The 22,623-nt window shown below is 45.6% G+C and overlaps 1 long non-coding RNA gene and 1 pseudogene across 1 annotated transcript; both read right to left on the reverse strand.

Annotated features, from left to right (window-relative positions):
• Positions 1 to 1,319: 1,319 nt before the first annotated feature.
• On the reverse strand, positions 1,320 to 3,688 carry LOC136505947 (uncharacterized). Its single transcript, XR_010771362.1, has 3 exons — positions 3,459 to 3,688; positions 3,222 to 3,361; positions 1,320 to 2,181 (listed from the first exon to the last, which is right to left on the reverse strand). It is a non-coding gene; the product is annotated as an uncharacterized lncRNA (long non-coding RNA).
• A 328-nt stretch (positions 3,689 to 4,016) lies between these two features.
• On the reverse strand, positions 4,017 to 22,507 carry LOC136503888 (premnaspirodiene oxygenase-like; annotated as a pseudogene).
• Between the last annotated feature and the right edge of the window lie 116 nt (positions 22,508 to 22,623).

The raw sequence follows: 22,623 nt of genomic DNA on the forward strand, positions 1-22,623 counted from the left end.
CCCCTATAAATTAATTTCAAAAAATCATGAAAAATTTGCCAAAAAAATAGCAATTTTTTTAATCCGCCCCCACTAGTCCGCCACACACCCGCTCCGTAGCCGCGGCATTTTTTGCTCGATTTTTGGAGACTTCGCGCGGGCTAGGATTAGAACCTATGATCTCGGCCTCGCGCGCTCCCTCCTCTAACCACCGCAACACACTATTACTTGTATCTATATTGTATTTTTTTCTCACGTATTATCCTAAATCGAGCATAAATTGATTGTTTAAGGTCCTAAACGAATTCAAATAAAAAAGTTGTCAATTACAAAGTTTTGTAACTTTTCGAGATCTACAACTTTTATTTTGGTAGTTTCTCTAACTGAAGTCGTTTACAAAATTTGAATTTTAAATTTGAGAAACTCAAACGTATTTTTTCTTGAAAAGATGATTTCAAATCAAAAAGTTGTCAACTAAAAAGTTTTATAACTTTTTGAGATCTACAACTTTTGTTTTTGCTGTTTGTCCATCCGAGGTCGTTTAAAAAAAATTAAAATTTTAAATTTTAGAACTTCAAACGTAGTTTTTCTTGATAAGATGATTTCAAATAAAAAAACTGTCAACTACAAAGTTGTATAACTTTTTGGGATCTACAACTTTTATTTTGGTTGTTTCTCCATCCGAGATTGTTTGAAAAATGTGAAATTCAAATTTGAGAAATTCAAATGTAGTTTTTCTTGACAAAATGAATTTAAATAAAAAAGTTATCAACTACAAAGTTTTATAACTTTCCGAGATCTATAACTATTATTTTGGTCATTTAATCTTCCAACATAGTGATAGTAACATTGTTAATAAATTTTACGTATCTCTCTTATAGTTTTATAAACTATAAGAGAGATATGTAAATTTTGTAAACAATGTTACTATTCGGTCATTTCTCCATCCGAGGTTGTTTGAAAAAATTTAAATTTTAGTACTTAATTTTTAATATTCGGTGTTTATTTATAGATGTGGCTTAATATTAAGCCGCCCCTATAAATCCGATTTGTAGAGACGGCTGAATATAGAGCTGCCCCTACAAATCAAGCCATTTATAGGGACGGCTCGTTTGGGCACTATTTATAAAAAGCCGCCCCTAAAAAAAAGATGGTGTTGCTACAAATCTTTTTTAGCAGTGATAGCAGACATACGTAATTCAGCCCACAACAATATAAACAGAACCAAAATACAGTATAAACGTAGAGCTCTAATCACAAAGCATGATCCCACAGCCGCAAAACTGATGGAATCTTTTTGTTTTTTCTGAAAATACCTGAACAAATCAAATCAAATGAAAAGACGAAATTATCCGGTTGACATATTGAGCTTCTGTCCTTCAAGTTGGGAAGGATTAGTTGTGGATTCAGCATAAACAAGATTTGCACCACGAGCATCTATAGATGCCACTATGATTGCAACACGAGCAAATAGATCCCACTATGATTGCAATAGACAACACAATTCCAGCACAAATCGCACAAAAAGATGTGACTTGTACCCAACTGTTGCCATCACAGTTTTACTTTCTTCCCCTGCAGATACGTTCAGCAGCTGTCAAAACTAGGACTTGCACTCTTGGAGATGCTATTAGCAGTAAAAATAGTAGAATTTGGCTTATACTGATGCTTATGCTGATTTATTGTGAGAGAAAAACCCATGCTATTCGCTGAAATTTGGCTTATACTGATGCTTATGCTGATTTGTTGTGAGAGAAAAATATTGTTCGTCCGCTGAAAAGTACCGCTGAAGTAGTTCAAGTGAACAGGACAGGCTCAACTATGAGGCTGTATAAGGTTGGTCAGATAGACCTTTTTCCCAATCTTGCGCAAAATATAACTCCGTATAGAAGGATGAGGTAGTGGACTCCAGATGAGTAAGTCTGATACGGTAAATGTATGTGATACACACCCCTACCACTTTAATAAGTCTGACCCAAACCCAAAACCCTAGACCCAAAACGATCCTCGGTAATCCTTGCTCCTTGATATCCAAAACGACCGTTGACCAAAACCCAGCAGACATGCGCATATGCGGTAAAATACATGGCATGGAGACCAGTCTCTTGGTCCAATGTCCTTCAGTGCGCAAATCTGCTCCTCCCCCACTGTAGACATGACAGTCACCACCAGGTCCTTGCCTTCAGCAAAGCCATCCTTGATCTGCAGCCATGATGAAAATAGAAGTGACTTATGCTTAAAAGCATGATGATCTTCCTGCAAGGTTAATTTTGGCTTCATCAATGTATTTACTTCCTCAGCCAGCAATAAGTTGCAAGCATACGGATTTTTTTTTTATCATTTAGCACTTAAGTCTATTCTTTTCGTAATAGCTGCTCTAGCTAATTTTGAACATATAGCCATTTTGGTCACGACATGAACCTTTGCATAGCTATATGAGCTCCCAGGCCAAGGCACATGGGTGATAAAAAGGCCCATGGCACCGTTTCAAAAAAGAATGCCCATGGCTCAGCACTATGGGTCTTGGCGTGGCAACCCATATAACAATGCCAAGACATATGGCTTGACAAAAAGGCACAATCTTGAAAATTCAGGTGGAGATAGAAAAATATTAAAGTGATAGATTTAAATGGGCCAAAAAATAGCACAAGATGCTAAGCATGCACAGACAGTTCATGAGGACATCTAATGATGAAAAAGAGAATCTAGTCAGAGTGCATCCAATTGATTTCATAAAGCAGATGAGCATCTACCAAAGACAAAACAGAGCATAAGCTACAGAACAACTGAAAGTATTGACATTGAGTACTTATTAAAGTAGTACTAGACAAGGGTCATTGCAAAACTTCTAGCATTACTGATTTGGTTCAGGAATTCAATCAATAGATGGGGAGGCATCAAGAAGCAAATACTTGAACACACGCAACAGTGACACAGTTATGTCGTTTCAGTTCACATCATCTTACATGGCTACGTGCGTCATCAAAGGATTTCGATGACTCACAGCAAATCCCAAATTACAAATCTCCTTCAGTGCCATATATTTCGATTTTTTTTTAAACCTGAACAGGAGCTAAAATTTGGTTAACAATCGGTAAAATCCTTGTTCACTAGATATTCATCTTGAATATGAACAACAGTCACAAGTGACCAGTTTATCAGAAACTAGAACGGGGTTTGCACCGCCAAATTTCGGGACACGACTGTCTGATCATATAGCACTCCCACAAAGAAGAACGTACCAAAAGAAATCGCAAAGATGATCTCTCCAGTTGTTCGTTGTCACCGACCCCCACCTGAGCCCGTCTCCAGAAGAACCCGGGCCAAGGCGTGGCACTCGGGTCCGGACCAAGAGCTCCCGAGTATCCGGTCCGCAATGGGCCTGTATCAAATGTGAGCCCAGTAAGCCAGAGTACATCATCAGGCAAAGTCTCACCCCTGAAGTTGACTCCCATAAGCATAGTGTGAGCGCCACTGACGAAAATTGCCGTCGTCGGTGGCAAGGGTGACAGGGACGTGGCTGCGGATGTTGATGAGAACGAGTGTGGAGGCTGAGGGAGAAGAAGGTTCAGCGGCTGCGGCGAAGGGATTAGTGCCAACGGAGGAGATGGAGCCGGTGGGACTCGCCATGGCCGGTGAGCAGCGGAAGGTGAGAAATTGGATCAAAGGTCGACAGATACCATGTAAGAGAAGAGTTTGGGAAGAATAACCGCAGCTTGTATTACACTCATTGAGGTTACATATACAGGAGCTTTAGCTCTGGCTAGCCACGCATGAGTACATGCAGATCCTACAAAGAAGGAGATCCTACAAAGGAGGAGAGGTGGCTGGCCGGGTACACAAAATGAACGGAGTGGAGCTAATCTAGCTATCCTATACATGCTTGTTGACAGTATCCCAAATGCAGCTCCTTCAATGAATGAAGCTGGCCTATGGACTATGGAGTCTGGAATTTCACCGACCAAGTCGTTGCCTTGAAGATCAAGGATCGCTACACCGCCAAGTTTGGCCATAAGTGCACCATGAAAGCTCTCCTGTCAGGCTACCGTGGGGAATAGAGACATGCTCCAACGAGGTAGCATTGAACAACAGCTCGTCAGGGATAGCGTCATAGCGCCGCCGATGTCGTTGTGGCCAACCTTGAGCACTCGGAGTGCAGAGCATTCACCTATACTAGTGGGGATGCCGCCAGGCGCCAGTGAACAGGATGCAGGAAAGATCAAGCACGGCGATGGACGACGGCGAGCCGAAGCAAAAAGACGACGGCATGACGCCGTGGATGGGAAATCTCCGAAGAAGAAGTTGCTGGAGACGTTGAGTACCTGCAGAGGATGGTACGCAAGCGACGACGGGGAGGGGCAGTGCTCCTGCAGCTCGCCGCTGAGGCGCTTGAGGCTGACATCGAGGACGAGGATGCTTGCTGACGACATCAGCTCCAGCGGGAGGCCGCGCGCCGGAGAGCGATCGAGTTGCGCGACAGGTCGAGGCATCGCAGCTCGCAGGCCGGTGAGGTTGCCGAGGGACGCCGAGATGTTACCCTCGAGCCCCCTGGACGGCAGCAGGAGCTTGGTCACCGACACCGTGCCGGTGATGATGTGTGTCGTCTTTGACGAAACGGAGAAACGAAAGCAGGAAGCATATTCTCTTCTTGATTTGCTTGACTGTCATGTCTCAACTCTCAAGTCGTAGTTGAGTCGATGGCCCCATTCTGGTGGTAGCTGACCGACGATCGCTAGCTATTGCTGAGGGCTGACTTGCTCAAGCGTTGACTCACATTTCGATATCTTTCCTGCTAAAATTCAAATTATATTGTGCTCTCATTTCCAACCTTAAGCTTTGGATGGCAACTTCATTTATTACTATCTGATCCATCTTGGCTTTTTCAAAGAACTTGTTAGCAGAAGCGTAGGCTAGAAAAGGGAATTTGGATTTAGGAATTTGGGGAAGAAGAAGCACAGCACGATAGGCAGGATGAGGAATGATCAACAGAATTCAGTTATGGTTTACAATTTTCATAATCCTCTCTCTACTCTCTTCTCCCTTTAAGTACTACTCTCTCGTCACTAACGAATCCACGATGGGCCAGTAATAAACGGGTTGGGCCTTCTCTCCCTGGCAGCTCTGGGCTTCGGCCTTCCTGTCGCAGCTTCTTCTCCTTCTGCATCACCTATTGCCGGTTCAGGTACAGTAGCAGCAGAGTTGGTAACAGAACTTGATTCCATATATTAAAAATTATACGTATACCAGTTTACCCCATCTTTGCAATCTCCAGTGGTTGGTCTGATCGTTTGACTCCTAGCAAAAAGTCATAGCAAAGAGGATAGTTTTAGTTTTGTCTCTTCCTTCTTCTCTAGTGGTGGTTTCAGTTTTACATCTCCATTCTTCTCTCCTTCCTTCTCACAAGTGATTCTTTAGTGAGTAGGGACACTGGAACAGATTCCTATTTTGGGTTCAGTTCCTTCCTGACAGCCAGGTTCGATTGGCCTCTAGTGGCGAAGAATCGATGATTTCTGAGCTCACACATCAGCGTAAAAAAGACAAAGATCAACCTAACTTAAATCAGCAGTCAAACATGGGATAATTTTCGCCATTTATTGTGACCTCATTTTGGATTTGTCCATCTTTCAAGAAATACAAAAAAATTCAATTGAAATCTTACTGTCACTAATCTATATATAACCTAGATAGATAGAATCACTAAGTCTCATTGATTGGTATTTCTCCCTTCTCTGGTGAAGCCACATCATCAGTATTATTTCAGCTGTTAGATTGACTTTGTTTCCTATGATCTTAGCGTCTAATCCTTTTGTCTTCCTTACCGCTGCTCCTAGCTCACTCAAGTAACACCATCCTGCTCGAAACGGCCAAACTTGTGCGTTGGCTGCCTCCCTAGATCCTCCTTTGGTCCATTTTGTTTTCACGCATCAGCATTGAATTGAGTTTTATTGTCATCCGTTTTGGCAGTTCAGCTTCCATGACATCACATGAGTTAAGCTGACTCTACACCTTCCTCATCTTAAATCTTGTTGATAGGAGTATAGGACCACTTCTTCAACCCGGAATGCCACAAGAGTTTTTTTGTAACCATGCGATCAGTTCAGCTGTCGTGGTCATGCACTATGGCCTGTTCACCGTTGCGTTCGCTGGATCCTGCACCACTCGCACTACTGCAAACAGAGACTTTGCCGAGTGCAAAATTCTTTGCCGAGTGTCAAAAATCGGGCACTCGGCAAAGACCTTCTTTGCCGAGTGCTGCACTCGGCAAAGAATTGCACTCAGCAAAGAGTTCTTTGCCGAGTGCCAGACTCTCGGCAAAATGTCTACACTCGGCATAGGCTGCCCGCGAAACGGCGTTCGGTCACGGCCTTCTTTGCCGAGCGCCTGCTGTTAGGCACTCGGCAAAGATTTGATTTTTTTTAAATTTCTTTGCCGAGTGCCCCAGATCTGGCACTCGGCAAAGATTTAACTTTTTTTTAAAAAATTCTTTGCCGAGTGTCTCAGATCTGGCGCTCGGCAAAGAATTTTTTTTAAAAAAAATACTTTGCCGAGTGCCCCTAGCACGGCACTCGGCAAAGATTTAATTTTTTTTTATAATTTCTTTGCCAAGTGCTCCTGTGGATGCCATGCCCCGGCACTCGGCAAAGTATTTTTTGTTTTTTTGTTTTTGTCCTCCATTTTTTTGTGCAGCCCTTTTAAAGCACCAGGAACTCCTAGTTACAATTTGAGGATTTTTTGTGGCTTTTTGATATATTTAGTTACTTTATTTCGTTTACTTGAATTTTTTCGAAAATAGAAATTTGAACTACACGTGGTACGAATAATGGAGTTTAATGATTCAAAAATTGATAGTCATGTTAGTGAGTGTTGTGAGAGGCTGTATCCAGGAACGGACCCGAAATTTCGGACATCTTGTTCACGAAACATGTCCGCGAAATTGCGTGTGAAGAGTTTTTAAATTCTATAAAAAGCAAACGATGTCCGAAAATCATGAAACTTATTGAGATATCGTGATATCATATGTGGAGGCTATGATAAAAATTTTAGAAGATTTCGTGCACGTTGTCACGTACGATGCTTACAAACCACGACATCTCTACATGTGATATCAGATCTCACATGTAGAGATGTCCTGGTTTGTAAGCATTGTACGTGGCCTCGGCCGGCCCTTCCCCCGACCGCGTCGCCCGCTGCCCGCGCGCCCGACGACCCGCGCTGCCCGCGCGCCCTGCCGCCGCCGCGCTTTGCCCCCGGCCGGCCCTCCCCCGGCCGCGCCGCCCGCTGCTCGCGCGCCCTGCCGCCGGCCGCGCCGTGCCCCCGGCCGGCCCTGCGCCCCGGCCGCGCCCTTTTCCCGGCCGCACCCTACCCCCGGCCGGCCCTGCCCCGGCCGCGCCCTGCCCCCGGCTGCGCCCCGTGGACCGCCCGCCCCGACGCCGCCCGCCCCTACCCCGACGCCCGTCAGGTATGCCTTCTCACTTATTATTGTCGAGGTAGTGGTAGTTGTAGTAGTATTAGTTGTACTAGTGGTAGTAGTAGTACAACTAGTGGTAGTATTAGTAGTAGAATTAGTGGTAGTAGTAGTAGAAGTAGTGGTAGTAGTAGTAGTACAACTAATGGTAGTAGTTGTAGCAATAGTGGTAGTAGTAGTAGCAATAGTGGAAGTAGTAGTACAAGTAGTGGTACTACTTGGATATATTCTTCAGCATGGATTGATATCCAAACTACATGGCTTCTCTTGAGCCATATGTGCTTGTCGGTCATCGTGCCGTTGTTTTTTGCAGGTTTTGGAAACCTCACCGTGCAGGGGAGGTTCTGTCGAAATTTTTTGTAAATGACAGTATTTTGTTCCATTTTTGTAGAGAAGAGCCCATCGGAGTTGAGTCGGAGTTCTCGCCACCATGCCGGTCTGCCTACACCGCGTCGTCTCGCCACTGCACTGACCCGCCATGGCTCCGCTAGCCTGACTCTGCCGCCACCCTAGGTATAACCCCTCTTTTCGTATCATGGTCGTAGATCGCGTAACCCAGTTAGGCGTCTCCCGTTCGAAAGAGATACGGTTGGAGGTATGCAGATCTTTGCATATCTATGACCGTATCTATTTTGGATTATCCATGCTTTTTGGATAGCCCGCAGATGCGTAGATGGGTTAGTTCCCATGTTCTGCTCTGGTCCGAGACAGAGTTTCGGCATCACCTCCCTGTTGTTCTCTGGATACGCACTCTTCTTTGGCAGGACGTGTATCTGGAGAACATCGGGGAGGTGCTACTGAAATTCTATCTCGGATAGGAGTAGAGCATGGAAACTAACTTCATCTACCATCTGCGGGTGGGATTAGGACCTATCCTCACCTATTAGACAGTAGGAACACCATGTAGATGCAATTGATGGTTACATTACTCGCTGATACATATGTTAGAGGATGGATGACCGTTAGTGGATGTACACGGGCTGGAGAAGTCAGAGTGATTACACCACGGAATGGATGAACAAGACCGATGCTTTCTTGAACAGCGCATTTGGCAACGCTGCTAAAGGACATTGCCTAGTTTTGTGTCCCTGCAGCAAATGTGGAAACAGAAGAAGGGTAAACAAGGTTGAAATGGGTAAACATCTTGTGAAGAATGGATTTACGCCGGACTACACCCGATGGGTCCACCATGGTGAAGCCCATCGTATGAGAGAGGAGGTGGTGAGACCACGGGTGGAGGCTTTTGATGCTGATGCCGGGGTAGCAGACATGTTAGATGACTTTCACCAAGGACAGTTCGATGAGGGACGTGAGAAGGAGGAGATGGAGGCAGCTGCACAGGCGTTCTACAACATGATGGGCTCGGCACAGAAACCCCTTCACGATCGATCAATGGTGTCTCAACTGGATGCCATTGGACGCTTAATGGGGTTGAAGTCCGAGTTAAACTTGAGTCAACCTGGCTTTGATAAGATGTTGGCCGTGATTGGCACCCTGCTTCCAGAGGGCCACATTCTGCCAAAGAGCATGTACGAGTCACAGAAACTCCTTCGAGCACTTAAGATGTCGTATGAGCAGATACATGCTTGTCCGAAAGGGTGCATCCTATTTAGGAAAGAACACGAGCATGCAAAGTTCTGTCCAAAGTGTAAATCCTCTAGGTACCTGGAGGTAGACTCTGATGATGGCCAGAAGAGGCAACTTACGATCCCCATAAAAATCCTATGGTACCTTCCGTTCCTACCGAGAATTCAACGGCTATACATGACCGAGGAATCCACGAAACAGATGACATGGCACAAAAATGGCAAACGGTACAATCCTGACAAGATGGTACATCCATCCGATGGTGAAGCTTGGATCCGCTTTAATGACAAACATCATGACAAAGCAGATGAGGCTCGTAATGTACGTGTTGCGTTGGCAACAGATGGGTTCAATCCTTATGGAATGATGGCTGCCCCATACACATGTTGGCCCGTCTTTGTTATCACCCTTAATCTCCCCCCGGTGTCTCCTTTCAACGACATAACGTATTTTTGTCGTTGATAATTCCTGGACACCCAAGAAGTAATATGGGTGTGTTCATGGAGCCCGTGTTTGATGAATTGGTCCGTGCTTGGGACAAAGGGGTATGGACATACGATCGAGATACAAAGACAACCTTCAAAATGCACGTTTGGTACCACTACTCCCTGCATGACTTCCTGGCGTATGGGATATTCTGCGCCTGGTGTGTTCACGGGAAGTTCCCATGCCCAATATGCAAGGAAGGTGTGAGGTTTATTTGGTTGCAGAAGGGTGGCAAGTATTCGTCGTTCGACAGACATCGTCAATTCCTACCTCTTGACCATCCATTCAGACAAGACATCAAGAACTTTACGAAAGGTGTCAAAGTGACAAACCCTGCACCGCGGATGATGATTGGTGCCGAGGTTCATGCTCAGATAGGTGCTCTCGTGGCCAATGAAGAAGGTGGTTTTGTGGGATATGGTGAGCAGCATATGTGGACTCATATCTCGGGCATGACGAGGCTCCCCTATTTCGATGACCTTCTTCTACCACATAACATTGATGTAATGCACACTGAAAAGAATGTCGCCGAGGCACTTTGGGCAACACTCATGGACACTGAAAAGTCTAAGGACAACCCAAAGGCTAGAGTAGACCTAGCAACGTTATGCGATAGACCAAACCAAGAGATGCAACCTCCTAGTCGTGGCAAGACCTGGAGAAGGCCTAAGGCCGATTTCGTCTTGAAAAAGGACCAAAGGAGGGAAGTACTTGAATGGATCAAGAAGCTAATGTTCCCAGATGGGTATGCAGTGAATCTAAAGAGGGGAGTTAACTTAGGCCCACATATGGATTGAGCGGCTTCTTCCGACGATGGTTCGAGGCTATGTCCTGGAGCATGTCTAGCAAGTGCTGGCAGAGTTGAGCTACTTATTCCGCCAACTTTGTGCCAAGGAGCTCTCTCGGACCGTCATTGATGACTTGGAAAAAGCGGCACCCGTGTTGCTCTGTAAGTTGGAGAAGATCTTTCCACCCGCCTGCTTCTTGTTGATGCAGCATTTGATTGTGCACCTCCCGTATGAGGCACGGATGGGGGGCCCATGCAGAACCGTTGGTGCTATCCAATCGAGAGATGTCTGAAGACTCTTCGCAAAAAATGTAGAAATAAAGCTAGAATTGAGGCTTCCATTGCAGAGGCATACATTCTAGAGGAGGTGTCGAACTTCATAGAGAAATACTACAATGAGAAACTTCCTAACGTTTATAATCCACCCCCTCGTTACAATGCTGGTGAAAATGAATCAAACCTCAGCCTTTTCCAAGGGCAACTCGGAAGCGCAAGTGCATCAACCACTAAGCAATTGAAAAATGAAGAGTGGCGCAGTATCATGCTATATGTGTTGACCAACCTTGTCGAGGTGCAACCGTTCATTGGGTAGGTTCTGAACAAACTTGTTTTATTTCGCCGTATGTCCTTGTTTCTTTGTCCAACCCCCTTGTTTCTCGTTGGTACAGGGAATTTCTTCGTCAATCCTGGCATGGATCAAGGCAACCTACCCCGCAAGAAAATGATACCCTTCTTTCACGGGGTGCAGGACCAGGGAGCCCCGATTTCATTTGTTGGTTCAAACAGAAAGCCCAAACTGATGCGCCTATAAGTGATGAGTTGAGACAGGTTGCAAACGGCTGTGCCGTTAGGGTCAAGTCATTTACCGGTTATGACGTGAATGGATATCGTTTTCACATAGCAAGCTACGAGCAGAGTCGGCCCAAACGACAAACCACAAACATCGGAGTTGTTACGCCCGACACTGATGGACTCGACTATTATGGAAGAATTGAAGAAATCTACGAACTATCATTTTATGGTTCTAAACCTCTTACTCCTGTCATATTCAAATGCCACTGGTTTCATCCTGGTGTAACGAGACGGACCCTAAGCTTGGGCTAGTCGAGATTCGACAGGATTCCGTCTATCCAGGAAAAGATGTCTACATTGTGGCTCAACAGGCCGTCCAGGTTTATTATACGTCATACGCGTGCAAAGACGCCGAGCATCTTAAGGGTTGGTCTATTGTGCACAAGGTATCTCCACACGGTAAACTACCAGTCCCAAATGATGAAGATTACAACTTCAACCCAAACACATATGATGGAGAGTTCTATCAAGAAGAGGGGCTACAAGGGAGGTTTGACATAGACTTAACCGAAGAGATAGTAATGGAAGTAGACAATGAAAGGGATGATGACGAGGACGCTGGAGACGAGGTGCGAAATCTGAAGGACATACAAATGCTTGAGCGATTACATTTGGGCAATGAGAATGAAGACAACATTCCTCCTTCGGATAGTGTTGATGAGTTGGACAATGTTGATAGTGATGACGAGACCTATGATCCAGCTAATCTCAATCATGAAGATTATTTCTAATACATGTAATACTATGTTTTTTGTAATTATGTTTTGTTCATTTTTGCATATATTTATAATACATGTATTACTATGTTTTTTGTAATTATGTTTTGTTCATTTTTGCACCTATTTCTAATTACGTCTTGTTTTTCTTTTTTATTGCAGGTGATTGAACAAAGATGGTGGGCGACCGTCATAGGTCCGTGAACTCGATTTACCAAAGACCACGCCGGCCGCAGGAGGGGGCGGAGGGGGTGGCAGAGGGATCGAACAGGAGGAGGAGGAGGACCGCTAGCCGTAGGAGGGGGCCGTCTCCTCCCACGCCACGTGAGGAGGACCGCCAGCTGCAGGAGGAGGTGACGCCCGTGGACGAGTCAGACGAGGAGCTGGTTCGGCATACGGAGGAGGAGGCGGAGGAGGAGGAGGAGGAGGGGGGAGGCGGTAGGCACGGGTTCTGCTTCCTCCAACTCCTCTTCGAGTGTCTACTTGCGAGGTCCCGCGAGCCTCCCACAGGTTCTGCTTCCTCACCAACGCCCAGTGATTCACCCCGAAGGACAAAAGTAAGTAACTGTATATGTTATCACCACTACTTCATATGATATGATGAAAAAAACTAATAATTTTTCTTAATCACTTGTGCAGGAACTGGGTGGTTGTGTTGGGTGGTAGCGCACGGCTAGTCAACGGCATCCTAGGTCTTCTGTGCAGGCAACACTTCCCCGGCATTGTCACGTACGCATCGAAGACGGAGCTGGCCTACTCGTTTGACCACTATGTCGTCGCCTCCGATGCGGAGTACCCCAACAAGGCGGCGCGGGTGAAGGCAGAGTTTTGGGTAAGTCTCCCTCACACAACATTGCTCAATACGTCGCATTCATTGGACTTTTCTTGAAATAATGACTGGATACATCGCTTTTGTATGCAGACTTATTACAGATGCGAGGAGGGATTTGAGGCCAGGGCGGAGCAGGCGACTACCAAAGCCTGTAAAAAACTCGTCACCGACATGCATCACGAGGTGCGCATCTAGGCCATTGTAACCTACTATGGGTCAAAGCTTGGAGAGAGGAAAACCAAGAAAGATGCAAGAGAGATGCAGCTGACCCAGGAGTAGTACCTTGAGGTAAATGAAGAACATTAATATTGATTCGTTTTGAGATTAAGTTGGTTTAATTTGATCTTCTTATATGTCCAATACTTGATGACGTGTAGATGATTCCCTGGTGGTGTCAAGCGTATCCTGAGTGCTGGGCGATGATGGTGGAGAGGTGGTTCACGGAGGAGTACCTCAAGATGCACAGGGATGCCCAGGACCGTCGTTTGCTGATGCAAGGTCCAGCACACCATCAAGGCAGCCGCAACCTCGCCGGATACAAACAAGCATGGGTACACGAATTGATTTATCTGTTGTCACACTCAGTTCTGCCTGATTTCTAATCATCGTGCTATCTTTCTCGCAGTCGGCGTCACATAGTGGCCAAGCTTGCTCAGACTTCCAGGCATGTTGTATGGCCCACAAGGGCAAGGCGACGTCCGACGTCTCCTTCAACCTGGAGGACCCGCCCGAGGCATACACGAACCCGAGCGTCCACTCCCGCATCAGTGAGTACACTGAGGTGGCGAGGTCGCTCCATGGGTTAGACCACGATCCGAGCACCCAGAACTTCGATGGAGAGGCCGTCATAAGGGCGGGGCAAGGCAAGAAGCATGGGCTGTTTTGGCTTGGCGATGGCGTCATCGACACGGCCTCTACTCCCTCTCTCTCCCAGATCCGAGCATGGAGCACGAGCGAGAGCCCGGCCATTCGCACACGGCTGACCGTTGCACAGCACCGGGTCGATGCACTCAAGGTTATTCCTGTTTTACTCGTCATACATTGATCTTTACACACCTTAATTAGCTTTGCATTACTGAAACATTAGAGTGAAATATTGCAGGCCCGGCTGGAACAAGAAATGAAGGAACGTCAGGAGCTGGGGCCCAGCTGGAGGCCGAGCGGGCCGAGCGGCAGGCCCAGGCGCAGAGGCTGGTGGACATTACGGATTTCCTACAAGGGCTTGGGCAACGTATGGGCTTGTCTCTGCCACCTGGGCTATTGGTTCCACCTCTGCCTCCGCGTCCTGCAGCTGCAGCTACTCCTGTGAGTATCAAAGTTTTTTACTTTTGCTTGTGCTTTGCTTGTATGACCTCTATGGTCCTAGATTAGCTATCAAAATAATCTTATCTCACATGCAATCTTTTCTCCTTTGTGCAGTCTCCATCCGATGGTGGTTCGAATAATCCACCTCATGCACCTCCGAATGATGCATCTGGGCCTTCACCACAGTCGCAGTGGCCGAGATGAGTGCATGTTGTATTTTTTACATTTGTTGTTCACTTGGTGATGGACTTGTGATATACTTGTGATGCACTTGTGGACTTTGATGCACTTGTGGACTTTGATGCACTTGTGGACTTATTTGGATGGACTTGAGCACTTATTATTATATATTGTCATGGATGTGATATAGGCGGATGGATGTGTGGATGGATGAGATATATATGTGATGGATGAGATATATATGTGATATATATTTGTACGAATGTATTTGTCATGATGGAATATAAAAAAAAATTTGCCGTTTTGGGTCACTTTGCCGAGTGTTGCACTCGGCAAAGGACCCCTTTGCCGAGTGCAATGGTCACAGCACTCGGCAAAGCTGGAAAAATGGGCGACCCGAAAACAGATTTTCCAGCTTTACCGAGTGCTGTGACCATAACACTCGGCAAAGAAATTTTTAAAAAAAATTTAACTTTGCCGAGTGCCGGCCATAGGGCACTCGGCAAAGAAATTTTTTTTTAAAAAAAATTCAAAACTTTGCCGAGTGCCATCCATAGGACACTCGGCAAAGAAATTAAAAAAAAAATCTTTGCCGAGTGCCCAATGTCTGGCACTCGGCAAAGAAATTTTAAAAAAATAAAAACACTTTGCCGAGTGCCTGTAGGGTTGGCACTCGGCAAAGCAATTTTCAAAAAAAATTAAAGCTCTTTGCCGAGTGCCTTATGGGTTGGCACTTGGCAAAGAATTTTTTTTTTAAAAAAAAATAAAAAATCTTTGCCGAGTGCCTCACGGGTTGGCACTCGGCAAAGAATTTTTTCAAAAAAAATAAAAGCTCTTTGTCGAGTGCCGTCCGGGTTGGCACTCGGCAAAGAAATTTTTTTTAAAAAAATAAAAAAATCTTTACCGAGTGCCTCACGGGTTGGTACTCGGCAAAGAAATTTAAAAAAAAAATTTAAAAATCTTTGCCGAGTGCCTGCAGGGTTGGCACTCGGCAAAGTGACCGTCAACGGGACCGGCGCCGTGACGGTCGCTTTTCTTTGCCGAGTGTCCCCGGGGCACTCGGCAAAGCCTTTGCCGAGTGCCCGATAAAAGATACTCGGCAAAGAGGGCTTTGCCGATCAAATTTTTGCCGTGTGTTCTTTGCCGAGTGCCGCACTCGGCAAAGGCTTTGCCGAGTACAATTTGGCCTTTGCCGAGTGCCTCAGGCACTCGGCAAAGAACCTGAATGCAGTTGTGTCGTCCTGCATACTGAATAGGATGAAGAGTTAAAGACCACAATACAGTCAGCAAACTATTTTCATGTTCCTCTCCAAATTCGTCATGTTACAGTACCGTATGGCTAATTTATGTGTTCAATTTTTTTTACAGTTTTGCTAATAAAGAATTAAAGGAAAAGTAGTTCCAACAAAGTTAGAAGCATTGAAAAAAATCCAACAACCAGAACACACATCACAGAGCAAAAACAAATAGCTCAAAATTTTACAGATTTCTTTGCAAGAAAACTGTCAACACATAAATAGCAAAACTGTTTTTTAATTGGCCATTTCCATTGTCCTTGCTTCCTGGAAATTCAGCATGTTTGGACTTTCATCAATATGTTGTCTAGCAGCTTAACTTCCTAAACCCTAAACTGGTTCCAAGGTAGAAAACAAGTCCAGAAGTGCTTATGCGATGAACAATATCACCACCATTGCCTCGTAATTGATCTGCATCAACAAAGCCCACTCCGCATAGTTCGTGCGGGTAAGCATCGGCCATGAAAGGGAACTTTCCTTGACGCCTTCAGAAGTCGTGCTAGTACCCGGTATTGTGTTGCCCATCTTCTCCACAATCTCTCGCTGCCGACACATGGGGTAGGGAGGATGTGACCACCCGGAGTCCTCCACACTGCCACCCACTGCCAGAACGCCCCTCCAACCAGCTTTGATACCGGTTGTTGGAACCGTGCCGTGGCGGTTGATTCCTGGATCGGCAACGGTGTTGCTCCGGCCGCGATCACCACGGTGAGTTCATGAACTTGGACACACAAACACACACACGCGAGAGTGGATGAGCATGAGAGAGTTTCGCTGCTAAATAGCCGCAGCTTTTCGGGTTGTTTTCCATTCCAGGGACGAATAAAGGATAAATGTTAGGAGGGCTTCTTCAACTTCTAGACAGCTTTAGCCTCTCCTTAAGGTGCATCTATGACAAAAATTTCTAGGGGGGCTCCATGGGTCCGGTGGCGGTAGGGGGGCTAGAGCCTTGCCCGCCCCACCGCTGGATCCGTCCCTGATTCCATTACATAATTGGATAGATAGGCTTGGAGCCCGATCGCTCCGCCATGCGATGTGCTCCACGATCTCCTCCATTTTTGGATCAGGCGTGGGCATGCACAGCGCGACGTCATGATGCGGCAGCACACAACGGCGGTCATGGCATGGAACGAGCATGGCATCGTTCACCTGCGATTCTACGCCAACTTAAACAACTACCGAAAGCGTAAACATATTCGACAGGATTACATACAAGCTCAAGCTCGAGCAACTTATTCATTTTTGTTTTGTGAATAGAGCATCTTATTCAAATTAACATTAACTCGGCAGTTTGACACACGGAGTAGCAGACAAGAGGTCTGCTTTCCTCCTAGCAGTCATCCCCATGGTCTCGGTCATGTCCATCTCACCGGGAACGACGCCCTCCGGGAGACTCCAGTCAAAGTAGAAGAGCAAGCTGGCGAGACCGAGCTCTATGTTCGCCATCCCGAATGCCATCCCAGGGCACATCCTCCTCCCGCCGCCAAACGGGATGAACTCGAAGTCGTTGCCCTTGAAATCTCTCGTGTCACTGAGAAACCTCTCAGGATGGAACGCGTCCGGCTCCTCCCAGCAATCCGGGCTCCTAGCGATGGCCCAGGCGTTCACGAGCACCATGGCTCCCTTGGGCACGTCGTAGCCCAATATCCGGCACGTACTGCTCCGTGCATTCCCTTGGCACGAGCAATGGCCCCGGGACATGCAGTCGTAGGGTCTCCTTGATGACCAGCTGCAGATAGGATAGCTCGCCTAGCCGATCTTCGGTTACCTTCGTTTGGCCCATGAACACTCCCCTAACCTCAGCTTGTGCCTTGGCCATGATGCCTGGATTCCTCATCAGCTCAGCCATCGCCCACTGCAGCGTTGTTGTTGCTGTTTCGATAGCCCCGCCAATAAGATCCTACATGGAATACAGTTTATTTCACACAGGAACTGAAGATATTAATTAACATTTACATTAGCAAAGATCTCATGAAAATTAACATTAGCCAATTAATAAACACTCACAAATATCACTGCTTCTATTATCCTCGTGGTGAGAGGGAACTGAAGGTTTCCTTCCTTCTGGATCCTGAGGAGAACGTCAATCAAATCCTTCTGATGACCGTCGCGTTCTTCGCCTTCTTCTTCACGTGAATTTCGTCGCTCTAGGTGCTCACCTAACACTCCATCCATGAAGGAGAACAGGGAGTGGTAGTAGGCTTGTACCTCACGCACGTACTGCCCGGCGGCTCAGAGCACGAGCCAGCCATGACGAAGGGAACAGGTCTCTGGGCGTGAACCCGCCGGCCAGCCGGACGCCCTCGTCCAAGTAGCGGAGCAACGTCTCCCTGTCCTTCACCTTGAACCGCCGGCCCAAGATGGCGTGCAACGACGCGTCGGCCACGTACATGGCGACCAGCTTACCGAGGTCCACGAGCGGCACTGCTGCGGTGGACGACGACGATGAGGACGAGACAGCTCGGACCAACCGGAACGCCTCCTCCTCGCGGGCAGGCCGCAGGGACTGGACGCGCCGGGCGCTGAGCAGCCCCATGGTGCAGATCTTGCGGAGCTGCCGCCAGTGTTCGCCGTACGGAGCCCGGACGATGCCCAGGCGGTCCTTGGTCACCGTCTTCATGCGAAGCTCAGTGGCCTCGTCGAAACCATGGCGTCGTGGGTCTTCATCACCTCTTTCGCGGCGTCCGGCGTGGATGCTACGACCACCGGGACCTCGCCGAACTTAAGGAACATGAGAGGGCCGTGGCGGAGGGACAGGTCCCGCAGAGCGCGGTGCACAAGGGAGCCGCGGAGATGGTGGATGCTGCCGATGACGGGGAGCTGCCATGGGCCTGGAGGGAGCTGGAGTCCACGGCGGCTACCAGATCCCAGGGGAGCTTTCTTGCACAACGACCTGAGAAGGAAGTACACAAGTGGAAGAAGAGCTACAAGACAGTAGTACACACACCGTGGTCCATGATTGCCAAACTTGGTGATTTGGCTACACTACTGTGTGCCTCTGTTTTGGCCTGCGAAGTATTAAGGGCCTGTTTGGTTTCTTGAGACTAGAGACTAGGGACTACACAGGGACTAAACTATAGTCCCTCATGCTGTTTGGTTCAAGGGACTAATCTACTGCATAAAGACCATGATACCCCTATTCAATACACAAATCAGCTAGGGGCTGTACCCTTGTTCCCGTGTTGCTTTTTCTGACCGTGCTGCTTGCTTTGCCTTGCCGCGTTGCCGGCAGGCTTTCCTCTCCCCAAATCATGGAAAAATTCAAAATAGTGTTCATGCAGTTCATAAATATTCAATATTACAAATCATCAGACCTACAATCTCCTAAATAAACCATCAGCTATCCAATCCCGAAACTGATTCATATTTTGATCTTCGTCCCCTTGACGTATACGTCGTCTATTTCCTTGAGAAAAACACGATGCTTCGGCAATTGGAACGTAGTTTTCATCCTGATCACACATATCAAAGTCCGTATCCGCTAAAGCAGTCTCTCGAATGAAATTATGAACGGCCATGCAAGCCATAATTATTTGGCTTTGCTTTGCCATTGGATAACTCGGCAAATCTAACAATATCCTCCACTTCATCTTCAAAACTCCAAAAGACCGCTCGATGACATTTCGAAGTGAAGAATGCGAATAATTAAAGAGCTCCTTTTTACCTCTTGGCATTGGTCCTTGCCGAAACTCCTGGAGATGATACTTTGTTCCCTTATATGGTGCAAGGTAACCTGTTCGGTTTGGGTAACCCGAGTCTACAAGATAAAACTTCCCTACATAACATGGAATTAAGACATAAATGCAGTTGCAGATTTACAACAGTACGTAAATCAAACAAGTCAATGGCTGAAAACTTTCATTTTGAAAGTAGGTTTCAACTTGTAATAAAGTAAAGGTCTCTTTTGGGGGAAGACATATTAACGTAGCCGAAACCACTCTTGATGATTGAATTTCAGATCATTGCATTGAAACTTTCTAAAGTTCATTGGAGTACCAGTTTCAGAGTAGCTGGATAACACAAATCCTACCACGCTCACAGTAGGAGTGTCCAGAAGCTGAAAGAACAATCTCAACTAGAATACTTCACCTCAACAGTTAACAACAATGAGAGAGTTGGCTGTCAATCTACCATCAAGGAGCTAAAACTTCACCTCAATAACATTCAACAGCAAAAACATTTCAAATAAGACAGATAAGTAGCAACTAAACCCGCACCACAATATATAGACAAAAATCAAGGATTCAAAAGGCAGCCAAAGGAGAGCTACTGACTAAGATACTGTCTATGTTGCTACTGTATCAATTATCTAGGACCCCCCATGAAAATTAGAGAATGAACAAGTAAACAGCATGTATTTCTGTCCAAATTCCCCACTAGTTCATAATACAAGGAGTATATGATTGTCTATATAAGCTATCTGTGATATAACTGGTTCTATGCTCCATTTATTTCTCCCTATACTTATACTTATTCTTACTGAGGATTTATATTTTTTTTTCTAGCAGTAGCTACTAATGATCGAGGATTGAGGAAGGAACAAGAGTACACTAGTACTATTGCACTAACTAGTAACAGCATGTATTTTTTTTTCTTACTGGAGATGATATTTTCATTTTGAAAGGGAGGTGGAAGTTGAAGGCCCTGAGAAAACTCTTAAGAGTGGAATTAAGATAACTGAAGGTGGCTATCCCCCTCCCCCCAAGAAATTCAAAGCGGCTGAGACTAACAACAAAGAATCTGGCCAAACCAGTGGGAAAACCATAACACTTGGAAAGGGTACAGCTGAAGAGAAAAGACAGAGTAACAATGTTACTATGTCTGCACCATCAAAGATTGGTGGGAAATATGGAACTGGGAGATTCTAACAGTGAAACTCTTAGTGACCTAACTCTGATTCTAACAGTGAAACTCTTAGTGACCTAATCAGAAAGATTGATGGCTATTAACTCTCTAATGTCCGCTGCATGGTATGGAAGCAGTTGCGGGACAAATGCAAGCAAGCAGGCACAATATCTAGACAATGTAACTGCAACATATCGGTCTGGACCTGTGATGCTAGCCGATTGGTCTGCTCACCAAAGGTTGGTTTGATCGACCCAGCAATAGCTTTCTTTGTTTCAGGGGATATTTCAACAGGGTCTAAATTGCACTTGGGAAAAAACTTGAAAAAAACCTTGTCCGGCAAAATAACTGTGTATTGGGCAATCCAAATCCTATTTCTCCTCTGGGGACAGATTGAAACTCTGATGAGAAAACCGATCAACTTCTCAAGAAATGCAATTTGTTTATATTTGACATACACACAGGCAAGTGAAACTCTTAGTTACTATGTCTTTGGATAATGCTGTTTTGTTTTACCATTCAGAGAACAATGTTGATTGATGCATTTCCAGTATTTCTTGTTTGCACGATCTAGTAGCTTTCCTGCAAGAACTGTTTGCAGCTATCTTCAAGTTTGACCTATCATTTTTTTCCCCTGAAACAGAGAGCTCCATGTTGTTCCATTAATAGGTAAAAAATGGACCTCTTGCTTTGATGTTCCAGTACAGCATCCTTTATTTGTGACTACCTTATGTGCCATAAGAAAATCCCCATTTATGACTAGCTAACAAGAAATGCTGTCCTACAAAACAAGTGTTGGTTTTGGACCTAAGTAGCTAGCTATGTTTGTGGTTTCATTTGCAGGAACCTCTATGGGGAACCGTTCTCGGCAAAGAGCAGGTAAGGGCAGCATGAAATCAATCAGTGATGAAACTGAGAGCACCAGCAGAGAAACAGAAGCAAGCAAGTTTCACAGATTGAAATGCACAGATGAAACATTGGGAGAGCCGTGCCTTGACAGGATCCCTAATTTCCACTGCAAAAGGTGGGTGTTTTTGATGCTACATGCCCATCAGAATGTGTTGGCAACAAAAAGGCTCGTTCTAGTCCATTCAAGAAAATTCTTGATCCTATCATGAAGTCAAAGTCTCAACGGAACTCTTCTCTGGTGGAAACAGAAGATTCAAAATCTAGTAGTACTCTATTTGGAGGAAAAGGCAGAGTACTGCGCAAATCTTTGTTAAGTGATATCTCAAGGGCTGAGCAAAGCCTTGCACCTGATTGCCAGACAAATGGGGAAGCCCAGAAATTGACTGTTACTTCATCACCAACTCAACTTATGTATTTCCGTTATCTTTCGTTATCTATTCTATTCATACAAACTCATGTATTTGAATATAATTTCAGCTCATGTATTTTTCAAATATTAGCTATTTGCATGGCTACTGGTAAGATTGCAACAACACCACAATATCTATTGCATCACTAGCACACATACTGAGCCACTGTTAAGCATTGCACTTGCATGGACTAAATCTACAGAAAAAGATCCGCCAAAAGTAACAGTGGCTAACACAATCTAGGTGATACATGGAAAGTAACATGAAAAGTATGTCAATCTAGGTGAAACAAGAGATGATAGTAGACATCAATACCTTCAGGTGGATGTGGAAACTTGTCGCCATACTTCTCAATTGCATCCTTGAATACCCTCATATCATGAACGGATCTAGGCCATCCCGCCACAACAAAGGTAAATCTCATATTGAAGTCACATATTGCCAACACGTTCTGAGTAGTGTAACCATGCCTCCCTGTATGTTGCACTACCTGATTAGTTGGCACAACTACAGGGACATGTGTTCCATCTATGGCTCCAATGCATTTATCAAAGAAAGGAGAAAACCGAGGGGATTGTAACCTTTGATGCACAGACCTAAAATGAGGATCAATTGTCCTAATGATATCAGCTGCTAGCTTGGACACGCTAGCCAGCACCTTCTCAAACTTCCTACTAACTGTCTCGAGTGATCGTGTAAACCTATTTTCAACTTGTCTAACAGCTTGTTGTCCTCCACATATCCATAAGAACATCCCCAAAGCCTCCACTGATGACATCTTACGTGTGGACTTCAATCCATATGACTCCACAAGGACATTATGAAGCTTATCAAAAACATTTCTGTGCATCCTAAACATGTTGTAACAACCAGTCCTATTACCTAGGTTTCTCATGACCCATTCGTATCCAGATTCTTTAGGTACTCTATACTCAGCTTTGTTCATATATATTTGTCGAAGTGAATCATACCGAT

This window comes from Miscanthus floridulus, chromosome 14 (genome assembly GCF_019320115.1).
Source record: "Miscanthus floridulus cultivar M001 chromosome 14, ASM1932011v1, whole genome shotgun sequence".
Lineage (NCBI taxonomy): Eukaryota > Viridiplantae > Streptophyta > Magnoliopsida > Poales > Poaceae > Miscanthus > Miscanthus floridulus.